Source organism: Quercus lobata, chromosome 5 (genome assembly GCF_001633185.2).
Source record: "Quercus lobata isolate SW786 chromosome 5, ValleyOak3.0 Primary Assembly, whole genome shotgun sequence".
Lineage (NCBI taxonomy): Eukaryota > Viridiplantae > Streptophyta > Magnoliopsida > Fagales > Fagaceae > Quercus > Quercus lobata.
In genome coordinates this window covers 18,425,211-18,445,601 of record NC_044908.1, presented here as the reverse complement: position 1 = coordinate 18,445,601, position 20,391 = coordinate 18,425,211, and the positions used below count along the sequence as shown (strand labels likewise).

Here is a 20,391-nt window from a genome sequence, read left to right as displayed (position 1 = left end):
TTCAAATTAAAATCCCAAATACCAAATTGAAACTCACATTAAAATTCCAAAGGTGATGTTTATAAAAATCCTTTAAAAAAAAAATACTTACACACTTTTGTTCACGCAAATTTGCTGTGTAGTTCATGAAAATAACTAAATATTTAATAGTCTGGCTCATGGAGACCCATTCTTAAGTTTTGTCATAAGAAGCATAATTGTGATAACTAGTGGTGGTGGAGTAACATATAAAATCTAGGGTATATAACTGCACCAACAAATTTTTATTTATTTAAATAAAAGCTATATATTAAACATTATTATAAAGTTTGAAATTCTTTTTTTATAACTGTAATCACTAAATAAATATGGGTTTTACATATATCTCCCTTGCATTTCCTTTGCGTTTAACAAAAGGACTAAGCTTCACATATAAAAAAATAGTGTGACAAATATAGATAAAAGATTGGAAAAAAATTTAAAAAACTGACAGAGAAAGAGGCCTGCCTTGAATTGTATACCTATGACTTTATGTAGAAGTTGTATTACTCAAAAGTCAAAAGTGTTGAACACATATAGGATTTGTATAGTACAAGTTATTTTTTAGATTTTTAAATATGGGATTGTTTAAAAAGTTGTACTTAGGAAAACAAAATCGAAATTTAAAAAGGTAATACTTGAAAAAAAGTACGGTTTGATAACGTGTCACCAAACAAACTTGCAAGTTCTCGTCTCAGTCAAATTCACTCATCCAAAAAAAAAAAACAAAAATAACAGAAGGAAGTACCATCGACTCACCAAGTTAAAAAGGCTTTTAAGGAAATTCAGGTTATTATTATTATAGTTTTTTTGTTATCTCAATTTGAATTTTGGGCTCTATTTTAATTGTCAATATTGTACTAATGAATTTATTGTTTTTTTTTAAAAAAAAATGGTGGTGGAGAAATGTTAGTAAGAAAAAAGTGAGGGCCAAAAGTTTATTTAATTCACTTTTAATTAATAAAACAATCAGATTGGGCTTATGTTCTGCCTTGTGGATTGAAAAATAATAATAATAATAAATAAATAAATAAATCTTATGATGCCCACACATACCAGTATGAAATGCCTAGCCCGCCGACTCACCAACTGTAGATGGCTGTGGTTTAACCTAATTCATGTCGTAATGGCCATTTCTTAATGAGGTGATACAACTGATACATTAAAACTAGAGGATACTTTGTTTGAAAATGGCCTTGGATGGGTAAGGTTTATAGGCAAATTCTAGTACCAAAATTTGTCAAAATTAGGCTATATTAAAAATATTGTGTCTGAATTGAGTAAGAAACTACTAAAAGGGGAGAAGGTTACGAGTTAACTCAAAGATTATGAGTTAATAATCTTTTGTTCATATCTTTTACACCATATTAAATTTATAAATGAACTTGTTTTGTCAGAAAACATATATTTGAGCTTTCAAAATATATAGAAATTTAAATCCAATATGTAATTAATTGAAATGAGTGAGATGTGTCCATTTGAAGTTGGCACAACTTTGTGGTCTCTGAAATTTCAACGGATTGAACCTCAATTTGCTTGACTGAAATCACATGAATACTAAACCAATTTGTTGAATAGCCATGGCTATTCAATTTCAACATACTGTTCTCTATAGAGAACAAATGCTTGCTACAGAGCGACGGCAAGAGGCCGCATGCAGGAGTAGATCTAGTAGCCAAATCCCTTGAGCCAAAGAGATCTCTCAATTCTTCTCCTTTGAGTGTTTCTCCTTGTGAGATCTTTTTTAGAATTCTTCTGAGAATTTCTCGCCTTGAGCTGATATTAAAACATTGTTCATCCAAACTGTACAAACTCTAAACCTCTGTTAGAAAGTCCATTGATAGAAAACCTCTGGAGAGTTATTTGGTGTGTCAAAGTTCTAGGATCATTGTGAATGAGCTTTGTTCAGGGAGAAAGTTCATGTACAAGAATCCGCTTGTTCTCAAGTCACTGTCATTGGGTTGGTAAGAGAAGTCCATTTATTGAGCTTAAATAGAGAGTTTAGGACTGCAAACATGTTTTGTAAATATAAGTGATTATAATTGTTTCTTCTCTGAGTGATTATAGCTTTTATTATTATTATTTTTTTAGATTTGATAATTGAAAATTGTGGTTTGGACTATCCATTTGTGTAAACAATGTGTTACATTATTTAGTCACTGCTTAATCATTTTGGGTCTAAATCCAAATTTTCAAAATTGGAACAAATAGAGCCTGACTAATAGTCACGTACCCTAATGCATTTTGCATACATATTTCATGGTACTCACCCATCAATCCATCATAAAAATGAAATTCATTCACAATAAAAATTGTGTATTATAAGCTATAGAAGAACGTCCCCCTCATAATTAATTGAAGAACAGATCCAATCATGAAATAAGTATATAAGAAGTTTTTGAAATACGAATGTAATTAATACTGCATATTTGACATAGAAGATAGAACATAATGCATAGAAGGAAGTATTTACCACAAACAAACAGAAAATTCTTTAACAACTACCTAGCAAGGGCAGCAATATCTGATTCAAGCTCTAAAGAGGTCGTTATGAGTTGATTGTTTGAAATTGTCTTATTGCCCCCAGTCACCATCCTTTGGCTTCTTCCATGAGCCATCTCTAGAGCCAAACATTCCTTTAACTCTGCACATACTTCACTCATATCCGACCTTTGGATTGTCCCTGGTGCTATGCATGACATGGCTATCTCCACAGCTTTCCAGGCAGAATTGATATCAAATTGTCCATGTAACCTTGGATCAATAATGTTCCGAATATCTCCACTTTCAATCATAGGATGAACCCAGTCAACTATGTGTGTGTTTTCTTCAGTTCCTCTTATTATTGCCGGGCGGCCAGTGATTAGCTCAATTAGAACAATACCGTAGCTATAAATATCAGTTTTCTTGTTAAAATTTCCAGATTTTTGAAATCTGTATGTAAAACACAAGTCATTAGAATTTTTTAACAATCCCAAAACTATGTAGATATTTTTATCATTCTCTTAGATCTAGTCAACTAGCTACATTATATAGTTGAATGACTAATATTGTTGAATTTTACGTTATGTATGTAATAGTTGTTGGCAAGCAAACCTTTAAATAACCCTGTTTAGGCCAAGAGCCTTGTAGTTTAATTGGAACTTCATGGCATTTTTAATGATGATGTCCAATGTTTAATCCCACTTCTCTATTGTAATTACTATTAAATTATAGGCTAAAAAGCAAAACTTATCCTCTAAGTTTCTTCAAAATTCATTTTAACCCTCTAACTTTGTTTTTGTTCATTTTTGTTCTCTATCTAAGTTTCAGATTTATTCAATTAAGGCATTTTTGCAAACTTTTGTTAAAATTTTTATTAAAAAATATGGAAAATATTGTCAATCATTTATTGAATTTTTATTAATTTAAAAAATTTGAAGAAAAATTTAAAAAATTGTAAGATTAACCATAACATATAACAAAAGTTAATGGAAAAGTCTTAATTGAATAAACTTGAAAGTTACAAGATTGAAATGAACAAAAATAAAGTTAGAGGATTAAACTAAATTTGGGTGAAACTTAAAGAGTGAGTTTTGCATTTTAGTGTAAATTATAAAAATAAAAATAAAAAAACAACTCCAACTAGTGAAGTGAGGTGTGAGTTGGAATTCTAATAGAATAATTTCTTGTAATAATGCACATAATATCACGAAAATTGCCAGATCAATTAAGACTTAAGGATACTCAATAATCGATATATTTCTACTACACCAAAAGAAATCTATTACACCAGGTGCCAATACAACAAAATTAGATACAATATCACATATACAAGTTAAAATCCCTTGCAACTTAAAAGTGGTAAATTATTGTAATAACTTATAATTATTAGTTGCAATTGAAACTTTAATATTTTACAGCATTAGGAAAATTTATTGCAATAACTTAAAAAGAAAAAAAAAAATCATTGCAATACCAATTATTTTGCAATCTTTTTCAATGACAAACATGAAGCGAGATAACTTGATATCAATTATTTTACAAATTATTGCAATGGCAAATCTAAAACAAAAATTTATTACATCTAATATATCATTGCAATAATTTAACTCAAATTATTTTTGTCTATTATTTAGAATCTATTGCAATAAGATTCGGAAGTAATAGCCTATTGCTACAAGATATTCGAAATAGTAAATTATTTATTGTAATAACATATATATCATTCTTAAAATTGTTATTAAAATATTTAGTTTATTGCAACAAAATTTTTTGTTGTCCAAACTTATTATCTTAAATTTTATTGCAACGCTTCGCATCAACTACTGTAATGATTTTTTCTTCGTAATAAACATATTTTTCTTGTAATGTTCCTTTTATGAAAAATTGGGATATTTAAGTAGTGGAAAATTTAAACATTCATGGTAGGTTAAGCAATACTATTTGAATTTATGTACACAAAACTATCATATATTCCATCTATAGCTAAAAAGTATAAGGATTTCATTAAGTCTTGACACTTACTCAGGATCAAGATATCCAAGTGTACCAATAGAACAAATTGACATATGAGAGTCATTTTCATCTACAAAAGCCCTAACCTATTATATTAAATTTTATTGCAGCACTTCACATCAACTATTGTAATGATTTTGATGTTATTGTAATGATTTTTTTCATTGTAATAAATATATTTTTCTTGCAATGTTACTTTTATGAAAAATGTGGATATTTTAAGTAGTGGAAAATTTAAACATTCATGGTAGGTTAAGTAATACTATTTGAATTTATGTACACAAAACTATCATATATTCCCTATGTAGCAAAAAAGTATAAGGAATTCATTAAGTCTTGACACTTACTCAGGATTAAGATATCCAAGTGTACCAGCAGGACGACTTGACACATGAGTGTCATCTTCAGTTGCAAAAGCCCTCGACAACCCAAAATCAGCAATCTTTGCTTGCATCTTTTCATTTAATAAGATGTTGGAGGTCTTTAAATCTCTATGTATTATTGTTGGCTTGCAACCATTATGTAGGTACTCCAACCCTAGAAGTCCAACAATAAGCATTTATTAACTTATTAGTGCAAACAAAAAGATAGAGATTAGAGAGAGAGAGAAATAATCATTTGATTGATCTTTTCCAAACCATGTGCTGCATCCATTGCAATATGAAGCCTCTGATTCCAAGTCAAGACATTCATATTAGTAACTGCAACCAAAATGAATTGATTAATTGGTTTCAGTTGGTTTTTTTTTTTTTTTTTTTTTTGGGAAGATAGCTTGGTTTTGCAGTCATACTAGAAAATAAATAGGCTAAAATATTGACATGTAAGTGTGTGTGTGTGTGTATATAACATAATTGAAAGAGTTATAAAATATAGAAAAATGTTAAACATAGTATATATGTTTAACTCACTTTTTTTTTTTTTTTGGGTAATTGGCGATATATCAATTTGTAAAATTTTTGTAGTAAAATGTGTAGTATCATAATCATTAGCATCACTCTAAGATGTACAGTAGAAATAAAAACAACAAAAATTATTCTAATTTGCATGACAAATACACATTTTATAAGCATGATATACTATCAAAAACAAATACTATATTATTGTGGGAGGCCAAAAAGCTTGATCCCATTGGGCTTGGGCCGAGAAACAGTAAGGCCCAACTACTGATTCATTAAACTCAAGCAAGCTTAGGTAGATCGAATGGGAGAGCTGACCAAAGAAGCAACTAGTATGAGGAAGGAGCTCAGAAAGAGACAATCTGAAGAAATTGGGAAGTGATTAGACAAAGTTGAGGATCTTGATTTGAGGAAAGTAGCAGTAGCTAGCTTGGATAAGAAGAAGGGGAAACTTCCTAGAAAAGCTACTGTTACCTTCGCATTAAATACACTACACCAACTGGGCGTGTTGCATTAATGGCTAAATGACACCTGAATAGTATCTCATAGCTTGTTATCTACCCAACACCACCTCAAAAGAAGGGAAAGAGTAGGATGAGACAAGTATCCAAGAGAAAGATCATCCATCATCTAGGTGGAAGGCTAGGATCGGAGCAATGAGTCTATAAAAGGAAAGAGATCCTCCATGTATAGGGATTGGGTCCAAAGAAAAAGAGAAAGAAAAAGGAGAGAACAAAATTTACTCGAGCTTAGTCCTGTTTTTTACTAAGTATAAAGAGAAATTCATTTCATTTTCAATTTTCACCCAATCTTTTGTTTTATGTGAATCCTTAGATAAGAATTATTGTTAAAAGTTCAATAGTTGGCCACGAAACTCACATCTACAAATAAATTGTCTTGGGCCATGATCCAAGCCCAATTCCTTTTTAGTTCCTCGGATTTTTAATCCATAAAAATATATTGTAAAATAATTTAAAATAAATTGTGAAATTTCATTTAAATTTTCTAAAAATTTTAATAATTGGGATTTAATTATAAAGGTATTTTACTTTTTCAAAAACCTTGGCAAAACTATGTTAATAATTTCAATATACTTATAATGAATCACATAATAAAATTATGTCATACAACTTATAATACTTATATTGAACTACTTAGTGCGGCCACAATATGTATAACCCAACTTTATTTTTATATTTTTTAATAAGCAATTTGGAATTAATAAGTATAATATGTTCACTCTTGAAGATCTAGATGACAAGAATGTAAAAAATTATACTTTTCAGATTCATATAGAAAATTATTTTAACTTTCTTAATAAAGTTGTTGAGAAACTGCTTATCAAAAAAAACTAAAAAATGATGGATTAGATGTTCTTTACATACCACTATGATATCATTTTTCAAAGGCATACAACATAGAAAAATAATAAAATATTTATTTTTGTTGGTAAACAAGTTTATTTACAATATTTCACATATCATGAAAACTACTATTGAAAAATAGAACATATCATTACGAGCATAGGCTTAGTTTGGCATTGAAGCTTAAAATAATAATAAAAATAAAAATAAAAATAAAACTCCAATATATATATATATATATATATATATATATATATATTGATTATGCCTGTGGCTCGAAAAACCAGAAATCTATAGCGGTTCAACTTGTTAATAGGGTGGTGGTACATATACTTATAATTTTAGTTTCTACAGCAACTAATTTTTTTTTTTTTTGAAGGGCTACAGCAACTAATTAAGAATTTAAGAAATGAGGAATTCGGCCATATAATTTTATAACAGACTCTTTGATTTGTATATTTAAAAGCAAATCGCTGAAATTTATTATAGAATAATCATAAATAATTTTGGGATATAAGAAAATGTCAAATAATACCATTTTAAAAGATCATAAACGATTGAGTAAAAATATAATTGAAAATTTTATTTTTTATTTTATTGATCTATTATGTTAGTACTAAATATGTTTTATATTGTGTTCGTAAGATACTTAACAAAAGTCAATATAATTTTAATTTATTTTTTACAGAACCAACGAACTGCAATTACATATGAAAATTAATTGTATCAAAGCCTTCCCCTTCACTTATCATACTTTTGTTCAATCATAAATGAATCACCATAAACATTATCATGTATATACTAATATACCTGATAAATGCTGTTGTAGGTTTCCATTAGCCATGTACTCATAAATAAGTGCCTTGTATTCACCTTCATCACAGTACCCAATGAGAGTTGTGAATTTGAATTAATGGATCAGATCAGAACCAATAAGAATTTGAATTTGTCATATTAAAAATTTGTAAAAATGTTGTAAAATATTTTATTATTGAAGCAATGTAGCATTATTCATTTCAAATAATTGAAGAAAATATAGCACTCATGTATCTAACCTCTGCTTGAAATTCTTTATAGCCTTGCTTTGATGATGGAGACAGCAACTTAATAGCGACCTTAGTTTCATCTTTTAGAATGCCCAGATAAACTTTTCCAAATCCTCCTTCTCCGACAATGGTTTGAAAGCTATTAGTTATTTCCACAACCTCGGGGTAGCTATATTGTCGATTCTTTGATTTGATATTGGATTCTTTAGCCGTTTCTGTAGTGAAGGATTACATGTCACACCCCAAAAATATAAAAATAGAATTAAGAAAATTGAGAAAGGAAAAATGTATTTCCTCAATCTGCAATCCCCTAATTAGAATTAAGCAAATTGAGAAAGGAAATATGTGCACATCAAATACTAAACTCTAATGCCACTCCCACCTCCCGTAACTCTAGAAACCCCAGTCTATCCCCAAACAACTTCTTCATTGCTAGAAAAACTGCATAGTGAACAAAATCCAACGTCACCCTAAAATCAAGCTTCTTTTAGAAAATCTAACCACGTGAAAGTAGGTTGGAACCAAGTACAATTGGAATTCTTGTATTCACTTATATAGCCCAATATATTTAACCTAGTAAATATTCAATGTCTTGATTCATCATGCGCTCACACAACACATTTATCCATTAATCAAATTCACACGATCATTCTTATAGAGCTGCCTCACCCCAATATTTTCCCTAAAAAATAAAAACTTTTAGATTACAAGTTAATTTTGGAATAATGACGTAAGAAATGTCCTTGAGAATTTGGACTGTGTAGAGTAGTCTCTTCATATAAATGGAACACTCTTCTTTATGGGAGATTTCGATCATTGTTATTGTTGAAGACGTATTTGGTTTGGTTCTTTAAATTTCAAGATTTCTTGGTTGTAATGAAAAATTTACAAATTAATCATTTAATTTGCTTTAAATATGTTATGAAATGTTTCACTTGAATCAGGAGACACTACAAAGAGTGTGTCCTATAGCCGCATTTTTAAAACGCGGCTATAGCTACTAAAAACATGCCTATAGATCATTTGGTCTATAGCCGTTTTTTCTATAGCCACGTTTTAAGACGTGGCTTATACAAAACGACTATAGGTCCATTAGAACTTTTTTTTTTTTTTTTTTTTTTTTTTTTTTTTTTTTTTTTTTTTTTTTTTTTTTTTTTTTTCTGTCCTCTGTCCTCTTCTTTAGAACATAGCTAGATGTACAGGTTAGACATATTAAGACTTCACTAACTCTGGTGTTTGAACTGGTTAAGAGGCATGACAACCCACTATGGATTGTAATAACAATTATAGAACCAGATAATAAAGAAATACATACCTCTTCTTCTCCTTTTGTGGATTGCCAGAGCACAAAAAATGACCAGAATGATGAGGATTATTATGGATGTTGCAACAAGTACAACATTAAGCTCCTTTTTCTTCTTTTTCTTATATGGAACTGAGAGTAAAAGATCTTGATTTTCGCCAAGACTTGCATATAGGTAATATGATATGGTAAGTAAATTTTGTAAATGATGCTGATATACATAATTACCTTTGCAAATACAAAAGGAATCAGATTTACAAAACAGATGAACAAATGAGCATAAAGTTTTGGTAGTCTTTTGGCATGTTTAGAAGTCAGAACAACTAAGCATAGAAAAATGTAATAATTCAATAAAAGCTAACCTCAAGACTAATGATCCATCCCTAGATTTCTGTATAAGAGCCTCTGGCACCGAACCTTTCAGATTATTCCCTCTTAAATTACTTCAAATATGGTGTAAAATAAAATAAGTCATTTCCTAACCCATAAATTTAGGTTTATAATTAATAATAAACTCAATAACTTACAGGATCTTCAAATTTGGCAGTTGTGCTAAAAATTCTGGTACGTTTCCAGTCAGGTTATTGTACGATAAATCCCTGAAATATGTTTTGGGGGAAAGGGGGGGGGGGGGGTAAAGTTAATATTTAACAATAATATTGGGCAAAAATGTCATTCGATACGAAGGTAAATTATTTCATTTGAAGATAATTATTAAATATTTCTAGAGTACATACAACAACATAATATTATCATAACACACAAGTAACAAATTCTAGTATTAAGCTAATTAATTATATGACTCAATATTATGTAAGAAAATAGGAATACCGCGTTGTTGTATTCAATGAGTACCGAAGAATCACTAGCTCACTTATAGGACTTGCATATAAAGCTTAAAGCTTTGTCCTCAACAACCATACATTGGATTAATGGACTTGCATATAAAAATCAATACTTTGTCCTTGACAATTAAGGCAGACTTTAGGCGTGGATCACTTAGGATTCGTTTGGATATAACTGAAAATTGAAAACTGAAATACACTATAGCAAAATAATTTTTAAATATGTGAAATTGTACCGTAGGATCCATTTTTAATGAAAAAACTACTGAAAAGTGAGATTTGTGGGTCCTGTGAATAGTGCACGAGACCCACTAGTGTGTACTGTTCATATCCAAAAGTCAACAATCACAACTTGAAAAAAAAAAAGTTGAAAATGCAAAACGCGCTTCCCAAATGCACACTTAGACCATTGCCAATGACTCACATTTAAAAGCTCCTATAACAATCACTATTCTTTTTCTTCCCCATCCCCAACAAAGCCCCTAATATTATATATGTCAATAGAGGACAAATAGTAGGTGACAAAATAGGCGACGAAATTGTTTGTTACCTAATGTAATTGGTGACTGTGAGAGCATTTTTTGCTCTAAGGAAACTCATGTTTATCCTTAGATAATTTTTTGCTTGTCCCACATTGGAAAGATGGCCTTCCCCTTTCTAGCTTATAAGGGATGAGCCAATTAGAAAGAGTACTACTAGTTTGGTTAACTAGTAGTACTCTTTCTAATTGGCTCATCCCTTATAAGCTAGAAAGGGGAAGGCCATCTTTCCAATGTGGGACAAGCAAAAAATTGCCTAAGGATAAACATGAGTTTCCTTAGAGTAAAAAATGCTCCCACAGTGACAAAACTATTTTTTTTTTTTTTTTTGAAAAATAATTACAATATACTATTAACCTCACAGCTCGAACCCCTTCTCCCCTAAACCCCCAAGCAATTTGTACATGAAAAGATGCCAATTCAGTTACGAGGCCTTTGGCAATTGATGACAAAACTAAGAGCTCTAGCTACAAAACATTTCGTCAGCATAAATCTTATTTGTTGTAGTGATAGAAATTCAACCAAATTGAAACTCTATGTGGCCAAAAAAATCAAAATTTTGAGTCCCAAATCATAATTGACAATCAATTTCAGCTAACAATTTGTGGTTTCAATTTTTGTAAGCCAATCTTGCAAATAGTAGATAATTAACACTCATTCTACCAAGTGACCACTCATCAAAACAATCTCTCTCTCTCTCTCTCTCTCTTTTAACATCAAATTTAAAATTAGGAATTAAATTTGAACTTTTCTTCACCATATACCACCTAATTACCCAAGGTGAATTAAATTCAACTTGAAAAATAATAACAATAAATTTTCATCTCTTTTTTTTGTGCTAAATTTTACACTTGAAGCATACTATTTAATTCTTTGTATGAAATTACTTTTAGTTTGATTAGTATTAATTTATCAAATTATGTAATTTGACTTTACTTGGTTAATTTGATCCTATTGGATGTTATGTGAAGTTATGTATGACATAGTTTTTAGAACCGGACCGGATCGGAAGGTCGGACTGTGAAAACCAGGAACCGGGATGAAAACTAGTTTTTTAAGCATAAAGAACCAGATTTTTTATTAATTTTGTGAACCGCTAAAACCAGGGTTGGACTGCACGAACCGGTGAGAACCGTGCGGTCCAACCCCTTAGTATTTTTTTTTTTAATAAAAAAACAACTTAATACAATTTTATTCTACTTAATTAAATTATCCATCTCTTACAAGGAATAAAAAAAATTATAATTAAAATTCTTCAAAGATATTCAACTTTACTTCAAAAATTAATCATAAATTTTAATGTTTTCATGGTTATTATTTTATTTTATTAATTTTCTTATTTAATTATTAAATATATGCTTAAAGATCATTAAATTTCCCTCATATATATAGATATATTGTCAATTTTTCTAGTTTTATAAATTTAATATCTATATTTAGGTTTTAATTAATTATTAAATTAATTATGATATCATCTCGGTTCGATCTCGATTCAACCTCAGTTCGACCTAAAAAATCTTGAATCTCTCCCTTTTACGGTTCAATGAACGGTCTAGATTTGAAAACCTTGATGTACGATAGTGATTTTGCGAAATTAAATTTTATTGTTTTACACTTTAAAGTTTAATTTATTAATCTCATATTTTTGCAAAATTCAATTTCCTCAAATAAGTGGATTTGTCATACTCTCAATTAAAAAGGAAACATGCACAGGCTAAATACAAAAATATAATTAATAATTTTGCATTTTAGAGATAAAAAAAATGAATGTACGTGAATAAAAAAATAGTATAAACAATTAATTAATTAGTAAAAATTATTTGGTAGATATATATATATTTTTTTTTAAATGCTCCATTTAAAGTTGTGGAATTACTATCTTTCAAACTGTACGTAGATGCATGGAGAATTTACCTAGAGTCTATTCATATAGATGTCAAGAACCTTGAGATACACTCCGACCCAAAAACTCAAGTTATCATTTTTCCACATGTGGACTCACAGCATAACTGAATGCCAAAACAAATTAAATCCGATTTTAGTTATTACTTACAAGTATTGTAGTGCTGTGAGGTCGGAGATTGATGTCGCTATCTTCCCTGTCAATTTGCTTGAGCTCAAGTACCTGCTTGTAAATTATCAAAGATGAATTAAAGAGTTGGTGTCATTGCCAGAGAGTATTTTCATATTCTCTCTCCTCTCTCTTTCCCTCTTAGACTTACATAAGAGCTTGTTCCCCCTTAAATTTCTGAAATTTATAAAAAGATATGTACGTACAAGTAAACATTTGGGCATATATGTTGAGGCATTCATCTATTAAATTAAAGCCAACCTTCAGAATTTACAATTTCGTTTGAATTGTGACCAACTCCATCTTTATATAATTCTTCAATGGTGCATTTTTAAAAATTCCAGCTATTTTTATGATAGTCGTATAGTCCAGCTATTGTAGCTGGACTAGGACTATCATAATGGATCCATATTCTAGGAATTTGTTTTCTTTAGAAAATAAATATAATGATGGAATTTGTATTGGTTTCACATGGCTTGGAAGTGCACTCACAGTGAAATGATCCTAGGAGTATCATCTGAACTGCATGTCAAATTACTCCATGAATATTGATGTGGAACACATGGGTCGCCTTGCCAATCGTCTCTAGAGATCGTGTACGTTTGTTTGATGTACATGATAGCAGCAACTATTGTTTGCAACAAATATTAGGAGGTTATAATCATTCAAGATTAAAGAATACGAAAGGAAAGAAAAACTAATTTGTGACAACCATTTATCCTTCTTTCTCAAATTAGTTTAGAGCTAAACTTTTTTCTTTGAACTTACCGTCTTTTGGGTCGGTTGGTTTATACGGGAGAGAAATTACACTATAGTACTCAATTGCATTGACGATGGGGGGAAGGCCAGACTCCGTTGTTGCATTAATAGAAAAACTAAAATGCCCTTCAAATGGTTGTCCATTTTGGGGGCATATGGACAGCGGCTTTAAGTATTCAAGAGTTATAGGTTCTGAGGTGTAGTTTCCGCCCTCGACATCAATAATGAATTCTCTCTTCTTGCCTTGCGTAGGCTTAGCAATCTCAGCAAAGTGAAAGCAAACATAATATTTACCACCATTGTATGGATTATTAGTTCCATAACTGTGGACATAAGTTAAGGCATTGTGACCGCTAGGTGGTTGAACGGCAGTTCTCAACACTTGTGCTGGTAGTTGATAACTATCATTGCTGTCCTGAGTGTTAATAACTGAGGAGGTATTGATTGGAACCCAGTTTGACAACGTACTTTGAGAAAGCCATAAGCGATCATAAACATCGTCCTCGTACCTAGGACAGACAAAAGCATTTGTCATGTTAAAATTTTGCAGAAACGCAATTCCAAGTACTTAAAAGGAAAATGCCAAATATATGACAACATAAAATTTATTAGCTGATATGATAATGAATGTAATTACTAAATTTCAATTATTTTATAATTAAATTTTGCATTGCTTCTTTCTAATTGGTGACATATCAATTTGTAAGACCAACGTAGTAAAATTTATAGTAACTATAACATTATTTGTTCTTAAATTTAGAGTCTAAAACCAAAATATATTTAAAAAAAAAAAAACCATAGCTAATTCACCTGATCAAGTACATAGAACTTGAGGTGCCAATGTCTAATCGCGAGCCAAAACTTAGTGCTCCAAAATTAGTTGGATAAATGGACTTACTCAAAGGACGTAATTCCAAGGCGGAAATGAACGGTATTCCAGACCCCGTGTTTATCAAACAAACATATATGGTATCAGACAAGGGAACATGAATGATATCCGGAAAAGTTTCCCGTGGAGGATATAACAGATATAACTCGCTAAAACCCACCGTGGTCCAAAAATTAACCCCAACGTTTATTTCAAACTTTGGAGGTTGATTCTTGTTGTCATAATTCCCATAAAAAAAGAAAGCCCTGATAAGATAGTTACTGTTTTTGCCTTGTTCAGGTGTCAAGGTGTAACAATTTTTTGTTCCTTGCGGGAAGCTTCTCAGATTTTTTATTTTCCGTACATAGTTAGGAGAAACCATTGTAGAGTAGTACTCGGGGGATATGACGTTATTTGTCCCAGTATCTATAAAACCTGAATCTGACTTGTAAAATATACCAGTGCCTTCATCCAAACAATCGCTGGTTGCCCCACAATCGATGCTTATGAAATCTACAAATTTTAAGCCGAAGAAGAAAGATGCCAATCAATATGATAAAGTCTAATATAATTCAATTCGAAATTCAACATATTTAAAAAAATAAAAATAAAAAGTGGACTATATTAAGCACCTGCCATTCCTTTTGAAAAACCCCAACTCTAACCAAGCACTAAACCACCGCCACAAATCCAGTTGGTTTTATGGCCCATGCATGCAAGAGGGTGGATCTATGGAAGATAAGAGGTAAAACTAAAAGAGAGAAAAGAGTTGGAATTTTGAAATAGGGTGGTGTTGTTTTTTAGGTTCTCTAATTAAATCATTCTAAGTGATTATTTAATTCATATTAAGCGCACCTAGCCGTACATGTCAAACATTTTAACAGATGGGATGGTGGTCAAATTGCACCAAAAAAAAAAAAAAAAAACCAACGTTCTGGGAATTTTTCCTAAGATAGTCATTACAAAACTTAATTATACAGATTTAATAGAAAGAAAACTTGAATATATTGACATAAAAAAAAATGTCAATACATAAATTTTTATAATTTCCTTCTACTAAGAAAATGAAAAAACAAAAAGGAACTAATAATAAATAAAATGAAAACTAAGAATATTGAGATGCTAAGTTGCACATGTACAAGTACGATATAGGTACAGATATGAGAGTTTGGCATTTTTCGAATAATTAGGGTAAAATAAGTCTAGGGTACAAATATTAATAAATAAATAAATATATATATGTATATTTTAAATACTTTGGAAATAATTTATGTTTAATTATTTGAGGTTTTAAAATTAAGTAACAAACTAACAACAATAAAATGCTTGAAAACATATCTAAAACTATAATTTATGTTTATTTAAGTTAATAAATAAATAAATTATCAGATTATAATGTCATTCCTCAAATAAAAGCACTAAGGAGTATAAAAAGGCTAACCAGTTAATTAATTACCAAATGCTATTTTTTTGTAGCGCTGCCATTAACCACCTCAACCTAGCGACGGCAGAACCACGAAGAGAGAGAACACAACCACTACCTCATTGAGAAGTCACATGATACAAATATAATGTCTAAATCACAAAAGATAAAACCCCCTTTTCTAAACCACAACTGGACTAGCTAGCCTCTCTACCCAGAGAAATTAAAAAGGAATTCTCATGTTCACAGAGAGAGATGCGTGTTAATGTCCTTCACTTCTTTCCATTTCCAAATGATAATCATGGTGCTGTGTATTTTGGGTACACCACAAGGCCCCAATCCTCCTGCCTATTGGTTCACCACCACTGGACTTTCTATTTAAGGGCGTGGTAAGCAAATGTTTGATGGTATTTTTGGGATTGAGACCTTAGAAAATTACGTTGTGAAAACATGATCTTTGTTTTAAAATTGGGGTTTACAAAAAAGCTATCAATACCTCTAAATTTGGAACTCTGTTTTTTTGCGTTTGGGAAAGCGCAATTTATTAGAAATCGTGGGGCCAAACACTAGTGTTTTTGTGTTTTTCACTGAGAACTCATGTTTGGCCCGCACAATCGTAGGGCCAAATGGGCTCTTATGGATATATGCATGGATGTGTAATGTTAGCCAAACACTAGTGTTTTTGTGTTTTTCACTGAGAACTCATGTTTGGCCCGCACAATCGTAGGGCCAAATGGGCTCTTATGGATATATGCATGGATGTGTAATGTTACTTTTGATATCACTTTTGAGAGTGACAAAGGAATTTTTAGAAAGACTAATTAATGTTTTACAAACTACATTTCTAGATGTGAAATGTTTTATTTACACTGTATTCTATTTTCACATTGAATGTGAGATAATCAAAAGCATTTGCTTTTGCAGTAGCTGAGGCATCAACTTAATTTTTATGTTAAAGTAAGCATGAAAAGTTAGTCCATGAGGAAAGGTTAAGGGAGAGAGAGAGAGAGAGAGAGAGAGAGTTGAAGAACTGACAGAGATTTCATGGGTAATTACGTACCTGGAGTTTGATCAACAAGTCTTCTTCTTGCATGTTCAGTACCATCTCCTTTAGCTAGCTTCAAATTATCAAGAATACTAATCAGCAAAACAAAGACAAGCCATGCTTTCAGATTCATTATCGACTCTAGGGCATCATGCATGCTGATTTGTATTGGCATATTATGCTAGTCACAAGGAAGATAAGTAGTACTTCAATACTTTTAACGCATAGGAATTGGCTTAGGTCTAGTGCCTAGGAACACTAGATTTGTAGAGATGTTGACATGTGTCAAAATCTCAACAGGTCCAATGTTCCTATACACGAGACTCCTTTCTTACAAGGTAGTATATCACGTACCCGACATATATGCCGAGTCTCTCACACACAAACAAGTCCCACATCATGTGGAGCCCGCCTCTATGTGAGAGACTCGGCATATATGCCAAGTACAAGATATAATTTTTCCATCCTTATGTTACGGCATAATTTCTTTGCAACAATGACTAAAGCCTTTTGTTTTTTAAGCCAACATACTTTCTTGTTCAAAAGAAAGGGGGAAGGAAGAGATAACATTGACACAAAGGAAAAGGTATACTTTGAAAATTATATTAAAAGTAGAATGAAGAAAAAGTATGAGTGATTTTGTATTTTTCTTCTTAGTGTCATTTTCTTCTCTCTTTCTCCTCCATTTGGGGGAAAAATGGACCCAATAGAAAATTCCACTTCATTTTATTTTCTTTCCTTTATAAAATAATTAAAAAAAAAATTCTTATTCTACTCTCTTCATTTTATATCATCTCTCTCTCTCCCTGACCAAACTTAGTAGGAAAGAGCTATAACTATCAAGTCATTGCATAATAAGAGGATCCTAATTGAGAATATCATTTATTAGATCCAATTAAGTCATATAAGAATAAGGGCTCCACTTCAGGAAAACAATTGCAAATTGAATAACGTGCATGTCGGATTGATCCCCAGTTTGGGGGTAACTGTTATATTCAACTTGGATTTCACGTCCTCTACCTCTTCCTCTCTTACCTATTTTGATGAAATAGATATTAGAAAGTGGTTGAGTGTGCTTTAAGTGGTTTTCTTCGAGGGAAACCGGGCCTCCTTTAGAATTTAATTAGAATAATCTAATATGCCCTTCTATTTCATACTTTTGAATATAAATACACCTTACAAGATAATGATAAACTTACTACCAACCTATATCGGATAGCTATCATAGCTCATCCTTTATTTGAAACTCTTGCTAAGATAATGCTTAGCTTATTGGAACTTGAAATCAAACTAATCTAAACAACCCAAACTAATCAATACCAATCTAAACCACCGATCCTAAGCAATTAAAACAATACCAATCTAAACAAGAAGTGATATCAGGAAACGTCATCTATATCTCTTTAGCAACGTGGCTGGCTACGGAAATCTTCTTGTGAACGTGGCCATGCAAGTCTTCATCCTTAACAACGTGGCCATGCAAATCTTCATCCTTAGCAACGTGGTTATCTGAGGATGCTTGTAACAATTCTGCCCCCTTAAATTCACCCTTGTCCTCAAGGGTCAATGTAGGAAACTGCTGACGCAAGTCTTCAAGATTTTCCTATGTGGCTTCACTTGGTGCTAGCCCTTGCCAATGAATGAGAACTTTTGTGCTTCCTTTCTTCTTCCTTTGTTCCGATACCGCTTGTGGCCTCAGAATGAGAGAATCATCTTCCTTTTGTGTTGATGGCAACTCAGTCTGCACTTCTACTCCCTGTCCAAGTTTCTTCTTAAGGTATGATACGTGAAAAGTTGGATGGATGCGAGACTCTTGGGGTAGCTCAAGCTTGTAGGCAACGGGTCCAACCTTTTGTAACACCTTGTATTGGCCGTAGTATCTTGGTGATAATTTGAGATTTCTTCGCACAGATAGGGACATTTGCCGATACGGTTGAAGCCGTAGGTATACCCAATCGCCTTCCTCAAAAGATATTTCAGTGTGGTGCTTATCATAGACCTTTTTCATACGGGCCTGGGACTCTTTCAATTGGTCTCATAGTTCTTCGATGACTTGGTCTCTTGCTCTTAACTCATGATCAACTGCCTCTACTTTAGTGGTTCCTGGGACATAAGACAATAGTGTAGGGGGAGATCTACCATACACAATCTCAAAAGGTGTTTTCTTTGTAGAAGAGTGGAGACTTGTGTTGTAACAAAATTCTGCCCATGAAACCCAACGAACCCATTCTTTTGGCTTGGAACTTGTGAAACACCTCAGGTACATTTCCATAGTGTGGTTGACAACTTCAGTTTGGCCATCCGTTTGTGGGTGGTATGATGAACTGAAGTTGAAGGCTGTGCCATTCAATCTGAACAACTCCTTCCAAAACAAACTGGTAAATGTAGGGTCCCTGTCACAAACTATGGATTGTGGCATTCCATGCAACCTAAACACATGATCAAAAAAACACTTGGGCGACACTAGTAGCAGTATACGGGTGAGAGATTGGAATAAAATGAGCATATTTAGATAGTCTATCAACAACTACTAAGATAGTGGACTTTCCTTTTGATATTGGAAGACCATCTACAAAGTCCATAGATATGTCAGACCAAACCTGAGTAGGAATTGGGAGAGGTTAGAGTAGAACGGTTGGAGCTAAGTTCTCTATCTTGTGTCGTTGACAAATGTCACATTGCTTGATGAACTCCTTTACTTGTTGCCTTATGCCCTTCCAATAAAAAATGGAATGAACTCGATGTAGAGTCTTGTGATACCCTTCATGAGTACTGGAATGAATTTCATTGATAATGGTTGCAATAAGCGGAGATTCTTCCCTTAGGAAAATTTTTTCCATAAAGAAAAGTATTCCTTCACGAAATTGCCATGGGCCCACAGCTTCACCTTCTTGGCATAACTTCGCAAGCCTTTGGAGTTGTGGTTGAGTCTGGACCTCCTCTCTTATTGGTTCTAGCCACCTTGGTAACGGTTGGGAGATAGCAACAAGTTCTCCTTTCTCTTCTCGTCTTGACAACGCATCAGCTACCAAATTCTCACTCCCTTGTTTATATTCAATGACAAAGTCGTACCCCATTAATTTGGTTAGCCACTTTTGTTGGGCCTCTGTAGTGATCTTTTGCTCCCAAAGATATTTTAAGTTTCTTTGATCTATTCGGATAATGAACTTCCGTCCCATGAGGTATGGTCTCCACTTCCGCACCACTAGCACCAAGGCGAGCATTTCTTTATCGTAAGCTGAGAGGGCCAACTTCCTTCCATCAAGGGCTTGACTAAAGAATGCAACCGGTCTTTGTTCTTGCATGAGAACTCCACCAATACCAGTGTTTGAGGCATCACACTCTACTACAAATGGTTTAGTGAAGTCTGGAAGTGTCAACACTGGAGATTGAGTCATTGCCACCTTTAATTCCTCAAATGCCATTTCGGCTTCTGGATTCCAAAGGAATGAATATTTCTTTAACATATTTGTGAGAGGCCGTGCTATCTTCCCATAATCTTGGACAAACTTACGATAGGACCCGGTCAATCCCAAAAACCCTCGAAGAGCTTTAAGTGAAGTTGGTTTGGGCCAATCTACCATTGATGCTACCTTGTCTAGGTCCACTGCTACTCCCTCCTTGGAAATCACATGACCAAGGTTTTTAACCTGTACTTGGCCGAATTGACGCTTCTCCCTTTTCACATATAGCTTGTGGTTTCTAAAAGTCGATAGC

At 32.3% G+C, this 20,391-nt stretch overlaps 1 pseudogene across 1 annotated transcript in view; it reads right to left on the bottom strand.

Annotated features, from left to right (window-relative positions):
* Positions 1–2,519: 2,519 nt before the first annotated feature.
* Positions 2,520–20,391, bottom strand: part of LOC115990110 — a 91,383-nt pseudogene continuing 73,511 nt past the window's right edge. Inside the window, exons 11-18 of the transcript XR_004092146.1 lie at positions 9,652–9,723; positions 9,487–9,558; positions 9,046–9,086; positions 7,815–8,024; positions 7,586–7,696; positions 5,154–5,216; positions 4,863–5,052; positions 2,520–2,952 (exon numbers count right to left, since the gene is read on the bottom strand). The product of XR_004092146.1 is annotated as a probable LRR receptor-like serine/threonine-protein kinase At1g51810 (transcript). The remainder of the gene's footprint in view (positions 2,953–4,862; positions 5,053–5,153; positions 5,217–7,585; positions 7,697–7,814; positions 8,025–9,045; positions 9,087–9,486; positions 9,559–9,651; positions 9,724–20,391) is intronic.